The sequence below is a fragment of the Mastomys coucha genome, unplaced genomic scaffold (genome assembly GCF_008632895.1).
Source record: "Mastomys coucha isolate ucsf_1 unplaced genomic scaffold, UCSF_Mcou_1 pScaffold7, whole genome shotgun sequence".
Classification (NCBI taxonomy): domain Eukaryota; kingdom Metazoa; phylum Chordata; class Mammalia; order Rodentia; family Muridae; genus Mastomys; species Mastomys coucha.
The window spans coordinates 77,347,514-77,358,484 of record NW_022196913.1 but is presented as its reverse complement, the minus strand read 5'-3'; the positions used below and the strand labels follow the sequence as shown (position 1 = coordinate 77,358,484).

The 10,971-nt window shown below is 45.2% G+C and overlaps 1 long non-coding RNA gene across 2 annotated transcripts in view; it reads right to left on the bottom strand.

Annotated features, from left to right (window-relative positions):
• Positions 1-10,646: 10,646 nt before the first annotated feature.
• Positions 10,647-10,971, bottom strand: part of LOC116082054 — a 20,946-nt gene continuing 20,621 nt past the window's right edge. For both annotated transcript variants that reach the window (XR_004115146.1, XR_004115145.1), the window contains exon 4: positions 10,647-10,898. This is a non-coding gene — a long non-coding RNA (uncharacterized LOC116082054). The remainder of the gene's footprint in view (positions 10,899-10,971) is intronic.

The window sequence follows — 10,971 nt, the reverse complement described above, 5'->3', positions numbered from 1 at the left end:
ATAATGAAATCTGATACCCTCTTCTGTGTAACTCATTTATAATAATAAATAAATCTTTTTTAAAAAAGATTTTAAAAAAAAGGAGGAGGAGGAGGAAGAAGAGGAAGAGGAAAAGCCTGATTTTGGAGCCAGGCTTGCTGATACAAATCTGTAACCCAGGATTTAGGAGGCTAAGGCAAGAGTATTGCAAGTTCAAGGTCACCTTGTGCTGTATAATAAGACTCCAACCCAGCACTTGGGAGGCAGAGGCAGGCGGATTTCTGAGTTTGAAGCTAGCCTGGTCTACAGAGTGAGTTCCAGGACAGCCAGGGCTACACAGAGAAACCCTGTCTCAAAAACAAAACAAAACAAAAAACCCCTCCAAAACAGAAAAACAAAAGCCTCATTTGCTATTTGGGGGCTAGGCTGTAAACGCAATGGTAGAACAGTTGCCTAGTATGTATGCTTGAGGCCGTAGGATCCATAGCAAGTACCTCAAGATAAGAGGAGAAGGAAATGGGACAAAACAGGGGCAACACCCAACCTTATTGTTCTGAAACTAAAGCCTCTGCCCACTTCATTCTCTGCCCCTCCTTGCCAACTGCCGTTGAGTTGGAACGCAGTCTCAGCACGTGCCAGGGAAGTATCGACAACCCTCTGTGGGTCCCCAGTTTTCTTGCTGTACCCCAGATCTTCTAGCCCTCCCCAACAACTGAGGAGCCTGGGGAGCTTAAATATGTCCAGGGGATGGACCTACGATTTGGGGCTGATGATGCTGTGGGCCTAGAGGGTCTCACCGTGTAGCCCAGGCTGGCCTCAAGCTCTTGGCAATCCTCCTGCCACAGCCTCTCCAGTGTTGAGATGACAGAAGTGACCTGACGCCTGGCTGTGCCATCCTTCAGGTAAATGAGGAATGACAAAAGGCCACGCTGGAACAGCCCCAACTCAGATGCCTCTTTTGGTTTAAAAAAAGGAGAATACAGACAATTGCCTTATCCCGCTGGACACTGTCCACCTGCCTTCTTGAGGCATGGCCTCCTGCCACATCTCACTTCGGTTCTTAAGGGAGAGGCAGTGGTTAAATATGAGCTACAGAGAATCAGGTGCAGCCTTAAAGAGCCTTGCTTCGCTTCGAGGAAAGGTCAGTTTTCAGGAGCCCTGACTCCGCCCCTTGCTCCCTGGGAACAGAGGCAGACAGGCCCTGCAAGGACTGCGGACCACCATACTCCTCTTAGTAAGTTTAGGGCCCTCACCTGTACACGGGTGACTGGGAGAAGAGCCTCCCTTTGTGAGAATTCCGTAAATACTTTTTGGAAGTGATTTCTTTCTTGGCCTGTGTTTAACCTTCACTTAATTGGCCCTAATTTACTTTACTAATTGATGCTCGGGTCTGGGTAAATCTCCCATTCTAGGTTTACAGCCTGCTGAAAAGTGATTCAGATGAACAAGCCCAGGGCAGGTGGCTCCTCACACAGATTTGGAAGATCTGGGCTCTACACAGAGGCAATGCTATGCACGCGTTTAGTTGTTCCACATGGACATCCTCAGATGGACTTCCTCCTCTTGATGCAAAGAAAAACTTTGGAACAATTACAACCAAAATAGAATAAATGCAGGGCTGAGAATGTAGCTCGGGTACTGGGAGCTGAAAGGCCATGGGTTTGATCCCTCACACTGTGAATGAGTGACTCTGGAGGTGCTGGACATCTGGGTTTAGAGGAGTTAAGGCAGAGGGCCAGGAGGATGGGGTGAGGTGAGATGTGGTTTTGTTTCCCAGCCAGGAATCTGGGACTCTGTGAATCTTTGGGCTGGAAATACATCTGCAGACTTGTCTCCCTATCCACACACAGAGAAGCTTTCTCAAACCGAAATAAAGCAAAGGGCTTTCTGCATGTGAAGACCTGTCACAGAGCATGGCCAGGGATTGCAACAGGTACTTGCAATTCAGGGTCCACACATGAACCAAGTTACAAAAGCGAGGTAGTAGCACGCACGCACGCTCATAGGGCCGCTGTGCTGCTGTGAGCTCATGTCTGGAGCAGAGCCCTGGCTCGGTGGAGACCATTAAAATGACTGTACCTAAAAAACTTAGCAGTCCCCCTCTGAGGACAGTCAAAGGACTGCAGCTAAAACGACTCGGAAAACTTTAGTTACTTAAGTTTGGTAACTAAAATTTGGTTAGTGTGCCCACCTTTCCAGGTAGAGAGAGCATAGTTCCACCGTTTTAATACCATAGTCAAGTCCAAGGTACAATAATTTGTATTAGATAGTGTCTCAGTTAGGGTTTTACTGCTATGAACAGATACCATGACCAAGGCAACTCTTACAAGGACAATATTTAATTGGGGCTGGCTTACAGGTTCAGAGGTTCAGTCCATTATCATCAAGGTGGGAACATGGCAGCATCCAGGCAGTCACGGTGTAGGAGGAGTTGAGAGTTCGACATCTTCATCTGAAGGTTGCTAGTGGAAGACTGACTTCCAGGCAGCTAGAACGAGGGTCTTAAAGCTCTCCCCTACACAGTGACACACACATACTCCAACAAGGCTACACCTACTCCACAAGGGCCATACCTTCTAAAAGTGCCACTCCCTGGGCCGAGCGTATACAAACCATCACGGATCGTATATTCTTTACAGTGTATACTCACTGCTTTATGCAGTCTATGAGGACACACAGCATAAGCATATGTATATTCATATTTAATCAAGTGTTTAACTCCAAGAAGGCAGGAAATTGAATGTATTCATGAATACTGGTACCTGCAATCCCAGCACTCGGGAGGTAGGAGCTGAAGGATCAAGTGCTTGACAACTCCAGCTACACAGTGAGTTTGTGACCAGCCTGGGTCGTATGAGACCCTGTCTCAGAAAACAACAGACAAACAAAAAGCCACAAATATGAGTTTAGAAACCAACCACTTCTAAAATCGTTCCCTATTAGAGCATCAGCCCTGGGCTACCACCAGTCCCGCTCCTGTTGGGACTGGGTCTCTGTAGGGATGTCAGCACTGTGCTAACAAATCAGTCAATGAAACATAGATATCATATGAGCTGCCTGAGGAAGCTGGGAAGTCCTACTGGAGGGCTGACTGACTCTCCCACAGACTCTGATGGAGATGTGTAGCTGAGGAGCACCGAGTGCACTGAGAAAGATATGCACATCATATTCAGATTCCTTGTCGAAGAAAATATCCAACGATACAGAGGCCTAACACTGAGAAGTTCTTAAGTGTTTTATAAAGCAGATATACGAATGACTTTCTTTTCAGCAACAGGGTCCCACTATGTAGCCCAGGCTATCCTGGAACACACTGTGTATAGCCTCAGAGTACTGTCCTCCTGTTTCAGTCCCCCTGGGGCTGGGATTCCAGGTGTACTGTGATACCTGGATGAAATCTGCCTCATGGGGGGACAGAGTTTCACAAGTCTACATAAAGCAGAAGATGTTTGAAAATATAATTTTGTCAGGAAATATAAACTGAGGCTGGGGATGTAGCTTGGTAAATGCCTACATGGCACACATGAGGTTCAAGGGCTGGTGCTGAAAACAAAGAACTGACTGACTCGTTCTTTAGGAGTTATCACATAGATTTGCTAAAGCTCAGAACATACATGTCAGTGTCTTTGAGTTTCACAGTTCATCAGGAAGTTTTAACCAAACTTTCCCCTCATTGATTAAAAAAAAAAAAACATGATTTTTTAAAGCAATTATCTTAAAGTGGAAAGATGGAGGGAGTGTTGAGCAAGAACCGGGGATGCTCTTTAGCCACTTACCAGAAAAGAAAAGAAGGGACAGTGGTCTCTCCCATGGTCCTGTGAAATGGAGGGGAAAGGTATTCTTTTTACCCTTTCCAAAGTCTCAGTTTTAGTTGTGTGTGTCTATGTGGATTATGTGCCCATGTGTACAGGTGCCCTATGAGGACAGAGACTTCAGGTCCCCTGGACCTAGAGTTACAGATAGTGTGAACCACACAAGAGGGTGCTGCTATCTGAACTCTGGTCCTCTGCTGTTAGGGATTGGTTCTAATGTCTCAATTCAATTCGGCTCCCAAAGACTGTGTTCCCAGATGCTGAAGGTCTCTGCCCCAGCTGGATTTGATTGGCAATAAAGAATTGCTGTACAGCCAATGTCTGGGCACGTATGCTGAGGTAGGACCAGAGATTTGCTCCGGCTAGGAACCAAGCAACAGAAGAAAGGAGGCAGAGATTACCATGATGGGGAAGAAGAAATACCAGGCCAGGGAAAGTGGCCACACAGGCCACTTCTCCAATTGTGGTTGGGGTAGCAGAGTTGAAATATAGATTGTAAAAGATGTTAATTCAGGAGTACCAGAGGGGAGTGCTTGCTAGCAGCAGGAAGGATTAGGACTGCCCAGCCTTTGAACTAGTCAAGGCATATTAAAATTAAGTGGTGTGGCCGGGCGGTGGTGGCACATGCCTTTGATCCCAGCACTTGGGAGGCAGAGGCAGGTGGATTTCTGAGTTTGAGGCCAGCCTGGTCTATAGAGTGAGTTCCAGGACAGCCAGGGCTATACAGAGAAACCCTGTCTTGAAAAAATAAATAAATAACTGGTGTGTGTGTGTGTGTGTGTGTGTGTGTGTGTGTGTGTGTGTGTGTGACTTTCATTCTCAAATCCAGAGGGCTCTGGCAGGTGGCTGGGAGCACGACTCACTGAGAGTACAAAGTGGTTTAACTAATTACTGCTACACTCTACAAGAGTATACTCCTGAGAATCTCAGAATCCCAGGATCACAGAGACAGCTGAACTCTGAAGAGTTCTGACACAACCAGGATCACAGGAAGGACAGGCTCCAGTCAGATAAAGCGAAGGCAAGTAGCATTAGAGATAATCAGATGGTGGGAGGCAAGTGTAAGAACATAAGCAACAGAAACCAAGGTTACTTGACATCATCAGAACCCAATTCTCCTACCATAGCAAGTACTGAATACACCATCACACCAGAAAGACAAGAGTCGGATCTAAAAATCACTTCTCATAATGGTGATAGAGGACTGTAAGAAGGACATAAATAACTCCCTTAAAGAAACACAGGAGAACACAGGTAAACAGCTAGAAGCCCTTAAAAAGGAAACACAAAAATCCCTTAAAGAATTACAGGAAAACACAACCAAACAGGCAAAGGAAATGAACAAAACCATCCAAGATCTAAAAATGGAAATAGAAACAATAAAGAAATCACAATGGGAGACAACCCTGGAGTTAGAAAAGCTAGCAAAGATACCAGGAGTCATAGATGCTTGCATCAACAGCAGAATACAAGAGATAGAAGAGAGAATCTCAGGGGCAGAAGATACCATAGAAAACATTAACACAACAATTAAAGAAAATGCAAAAAGCAAAAAGCTCCTCACCTAAAACATCCAGGAAATCCAGGACACAATGAGAAGACCAAACCTAAGGATAATAAGTATAGACGAGAGCAAAGATTCCCAACTTAAAGGGCCAATAAATATCTTCAACAAAATTATAGAAGAAAACTTCCCTAACCTAAAGAAAGAGATGCCTATGAACATACAAGAAGCCTACAGAGGGCTGGCAGGATGGCTCAGCGGGTGGGAGCACTGACTGCTCTTCTGAGGGTCCTGAGTTCAGATCGGATCCCAGCAACCACATGGTGGCTCACAACCACCTGTGGTGAGATCTGATGCCCTCTTCTGGTGTATCTGAAGACAGGTACAGTGAATTACGCTGGGGGCTGGAGCGAGTAGAGCCTGCAGAGGTCCTGGGTTCAATTCCCAGCAGCCACACACATGATGGCTCATGGCCATCTGTATAGCTACAGTGCACTCATACACATAAAATGAAATAAATAAATAAATAAATAAAGCCTAAGAACTCCAAATAGACTGGACCAGAAAAGAAATTCCTCCTGTCACATAATAGTCAAAACCCCAAATGCACAAAACAAAGAAAGAATATTAAAAGCAGGAAGGAAAAAAGGTCAAGTAACATATAAAGGCAGACCTATCAGAATTACACCAGACTTCTCAGCAGAGACTATGAAAGCCAGCAGATCCTGGGCAGATGTCATACAGAGCCTAAGAGAACACAAATGCCAGCCCAGGCTACTATACCCAGCAAAACTCTCAATTACCATAGATGGTGAAAACAAGATATAAAAAACAAATTTACACAATATCTTTACACAAATCCAGTCCTACAAAGAATAATAGATGGAAAACACCAGCACAAGGAGGGAAACTACACCCTAAAAATCAAGAAAGTAATCTTTCAATAAACCCAAAAGAAGATTGCCATAATAGCCAAACATAATTCCACCTGTAACAACAAAAATAAAAGGAAGGAACAATTACTTTTCCTTAACATCTCTTAACATCAACGGACTCAATTCCCCAAAAAAGACATAGACTAACAGACTGGTTACATAAACAGGACCCAGCATTTTGCTGCATACAGGAAACTCATCTCAGTGTCAAAGGCAGATACTACCTCTGAGTAAAAAGTTGGAAAACAACTTTCCAAGCAAATGGTCCCAAGAAACAAGCTGGAGTAGCCATTCTAATATTGAATAATATCAACTTTCAACCAAAAGTTATCAAAAAAGATAAGGAAGGACACTTCATACTGGTCAAAGGAAAATTCTACCAAGATGAACTCTCAATTCTGAACACTTATGCTCCAAATGCAAGGGTACCCACATTCATAAAAGAAACTTTACTAAAGTTCAAAGCACACATCACACCCCATACAATAATAGTGGAGACTCAACACCCTACTCTCAACAATGGAAGGATCATGGAAACAGAAACTAAACAGAGACACAGTGAAACTAATAGAAGTTATGAACCAAATGGATCTAACAGATATTGATAGAACATTTCATCCTAAAGCAAAAGAATATACCTTCTTCTCAGAACCTCATGGTACCTTCTCCAAAATTGACCATATAATTGGTCACAAAATAGGCCTCAACAAGAAGACTGAAATAATCACATGCATCTTATCAGATCAGCATGGACCAAGGCTGGTCTTAAATACCAAAAAAAAAAAAAAAAAAAAAAAAAAAAAAAAAAAAAAAAAAAAAAAAAACCAAAAAACTGAAAGCACACATACACATTGAAACTGAATAACTTTCTACTCAATGATAACTTGGTCAAGGAAGAAATAAAGAAAGAAATTAAAGGCTTTTGGAATTTAATGAAAATGAAGACACATCATACCAAAACTTATGGGACACCATGAAAGCAGTGGTAAGAGGAAAACTCATAGTTCTAAGTGCCTCTGAAAAGAAACTAGAGAGAGCTTACCTAGCAGCTTGACAGCACACCTGAAACCTCTAGAAATTTGCCTGTCTTTGCCTCCCAAGTGCAAAATATATCTTAAAATAATTATTCTGTTTGTTGAATATTAACAGTTGAAAATACTAAAATTGTGTTCTACAAACAAAAAATAAAATTAAATAAAATGGCTCCACAAAAAAGAAAGAAAGAATGGAAGGAAGGAAGAAAGGAAGGAAGAAAGGAAGGAAGGAAGAAAGGAAGGAAAGGAGAGAGGGAGAGAGAGAGAGAGAGAGAGAGAGAGAGAGAGAGAGAGAGAGAGAGAGAGAGAGAGATGGACTTTCCTGAGCATCTATCTCAGCACATACTCATTTTCTCTGCAGAGCCCTCAGTGTCCTCTGTTGCTCAACTCACTGAGGCTTGCAGATGCAAGGTACCCTGAAGGTTGGCACAAAGTTAGTGTAGATCTAATGTCTTATACCTTTTGAAAGGCTGGAGAATCTTAAAATTTTAAATGAGGACATTTAATAGAAATGTATATATAATGTATAACCTTTACCTAAAAGGGGGCATGGAAAACCTCTGTAACAAGCCAAAAATGTGGAGTAGCCAGTTCCAGGAACTTGGCTAACTCAGCCTAAGGGTTCTGGTTCCTGAAACCTGCCGCTCCTGACTGATCCACAATGAGGGCGGAACTAGGAATGAAGGTCTACAGGCTTATGAGCCTCTCCATCCCGTCGACCAGTAGATGAAGATTACATTCCTAGAATGAATATGTTCCCCTCCCTATCTGAATACCTTGGGTTGGGTCCTTCTGAAATTTTCCACTGTTTTTATGTTATGTTTCCTTGGTAACCCTCTCCCCACCCCCAGCTTGTGGTTTTTCTCTTTAAATACCCCTCACTTCTTGTGTTCGAGGTTGAACTCCTCTGGCCAGCCTGGTCACGAGATCGACCCCAGTACTGGCCTATCCCAAATAAACCTCATGTGATTGCAGCAAGTTCGGTCTCTCATGAGTTATTGGGTGGTCACGTCATCCCGAGACTTGAGTAAGGATCTCCCCAGTTCTGGGGGTCTTTCATTTGGGGGCTCGTCCGAGATTCACGACCACCCTTGACTCTCTGAAGATCCCTTGGAGGTGAGTTCCTACATGTGATCCGTCTGTCTGTCTGTGTGTCCATTTGTCTAGGAACTGCTTGCTTGTTTTAAAACCTGTGAACTTGTAGCTAGCCGCTTCCCGAGATGGCAGGGTTTATAGATGGCAGGGTTTATTTTTAGAGTTTATTTTCAGTCAGCGACTCCCTGCCCTCCGGGAGGGGGAAAGGGGGCTGGTCAGCAGATGTGTCAGGACCACTGACTAGTACCCTGGGAGATGTCCCAGTGAAAATTGGGGATCCTCGGGGACGCCCAGGAGGAACCCCACGGGAAGCCAGGGGAGAAACATTAACGCTCGAGGGGAGTGTGGGTCTGTTCTCCAGGATATCAAACCTGTTCGATTGGCTCCACTTGGGCCGCTCTTGTTTTGTTACTCTTTGTCTGATTTTCTGTGTTGTGTTTGTGATTGTTGTCGCCTTTGTGACTGAGATGGGACGGACGGTAACTCTGACGTTGGCTCACTGGACAGAGGTTAGGGACATGTCAGTTCAGGTGAAATAAGGACCTTGATAAATTTTCGGCTGTCTGTTTTTCTGAAGTAAGGTTGGCAGTCGCAAATGAGTGAGTCTTTTTGTGTGTATTTTGTGACCAGTCCATCTCGGCAGCCTGCAACTCTGTGATTTGGCTTTGATTACCTGTGTACCTGATATTTGTTACTGGGCCCAGTTGTCTTTCTCAGTGTCATGGACCTGAAAAGCTGGATGTCTGTGTGGTGACGGATTTTGTGTGTGTGTGTTTGGATCTTGGACTGACGACTTACGCCCCCCCTTGAATGATGGACAGTGTTGGAGGTGGAGCAGCTGCCGCTGGGTCTTTGGGCTGCTCCTGGGGGAACCTGGAATAAAAAATGGTGTCAGCAGGAATCCCGTGGTCCCGGATTTCCGGAGAGGGCAGTCAGAAACATGGAATCGGCCCCATAGTTGCCAAAGCATTAGAGGCAGGGGCCTGGACCCAGGTGCTGCAGTTCCAGTTCTTTCCAGGCCAGATCCAGATCCCTGGCCTTTTCCCCATCCAGGCTGGCCACCCAGATAGCGATCCCAGCCTCAACCCCAGACATAAGCTGAGGCAGAGAGGTTATGCCTGTGGAGCTGGCTCTGGGGAAGGCCCAGCAGCCAATCTGCTGCACCAAGCCATGCAGGCTGCTGGAGACGAATTTGAGACCCACTTCAGTGGAAGTACCATCTCTGACCTGCCACTTAGCTATGTGACCCCAGGCTCAGCCCAGCAACGCTTCACCCAGGTATCCCACAAACTTTTCCAAGGGGGCCCCAACTGGGGCCGTCTTGTGGCATTTTTTTGTCTTTGGGGCTGTCTTATGTGCTGAGAGTGTTAACAAAGCAATGGAGCCATTGGTGGGACAAGTGCAGGATTAAATGGTGGTTTACCTGGAGACAGGCCTGGCTAACTGGGTCTATGCCACGGACCGGAGTTTCTTGTGGGGTCCCTTATTCCGCGGGACTATGGGTTCTGGCCAGGTGGGCGCGGGATTCGACTTTGACAAACAGACTAGACACCAGTGTGTAAGATCTGAGTGTATTTCTTTAAAAATGACATGAGGCTTTTACAATCATTGCAAAAGAGAAATGAAAAATCTGGCAGCTCAACAGTTGAGGTACCTCTGAGGCTATCTGAAACATACTGGGTCTAAAGCAGCAGCTATCTCCTCTGAACTGGTGCTGCATCCCCCGGGCCCAAGTGGCCTGGGCCCGGGGGACTGCGAGGGATACATGAATCTGAGTCCTAGCCCATCTAAATTTTAGTGCTAGTCCTGCATGTGAGTCTAAGTCCTTCTTCCCCCAATCCTAGTGCTAGACTGAAGTCACATAGGCAAAACGACCCCCACACCCCAAGGTCAGCAGGGTCTGGTAGCTAGGTGTGAAGCAGGAGGAAGAGGGGTGGAGCCCTCTCTGTTGAGGTATTCTTATGCTAATTCTCTGGTTCTTGCTGGAGGCAGGCAGAGGGGAATCCTGACCTAACACTTTCAGCTAATGTCTTAGAGTGAGAGAAACCTTTCAATTACTCTCTAGTACTTAAAACATTAAACTAGGATAGTTGGAAACATTGTGTGGGCCAGGAGACAATGTCCAATCTTAACCATTTACAAATCATTACTTGGGGTAGCATTCTGCCTAATTATGAGGCCGTGTTGATGATTGGAAAGACTAATCTGAAACACGTCTGAGTTAGGAGATACCAGCAACTGGTCTGAAATCCAGGAGGCACAGAACTCCTTTTGGGGCCTTATTGCCTCTTATCCTTTATCAGGATTTTATCCCCGATATTTTGGATGTGACTGGAGTAGATGAGTGTGCGTGGCAGGTCTACAGCAGTGGGGACTGGGCAGAATCCACAGCTCTATACCGGGAAGGGGCCCAGGAGGAGGCATGTCTGCGGGAGGGACAGCTGCTGCCTTGAAGCCCAAGGCAGGTACCTAGGCTCCACTGACATGGGTTCCCAAGGTGAGGCGTGGCCAGAGAGCAGGGCACAGCAGTCAGGGACCCCTGAAAAACAAGTAGGTTTTTACAAAATAGATTAATTGGGTTAAAATATTGTCTTTATCATCTGGTTTAAAAA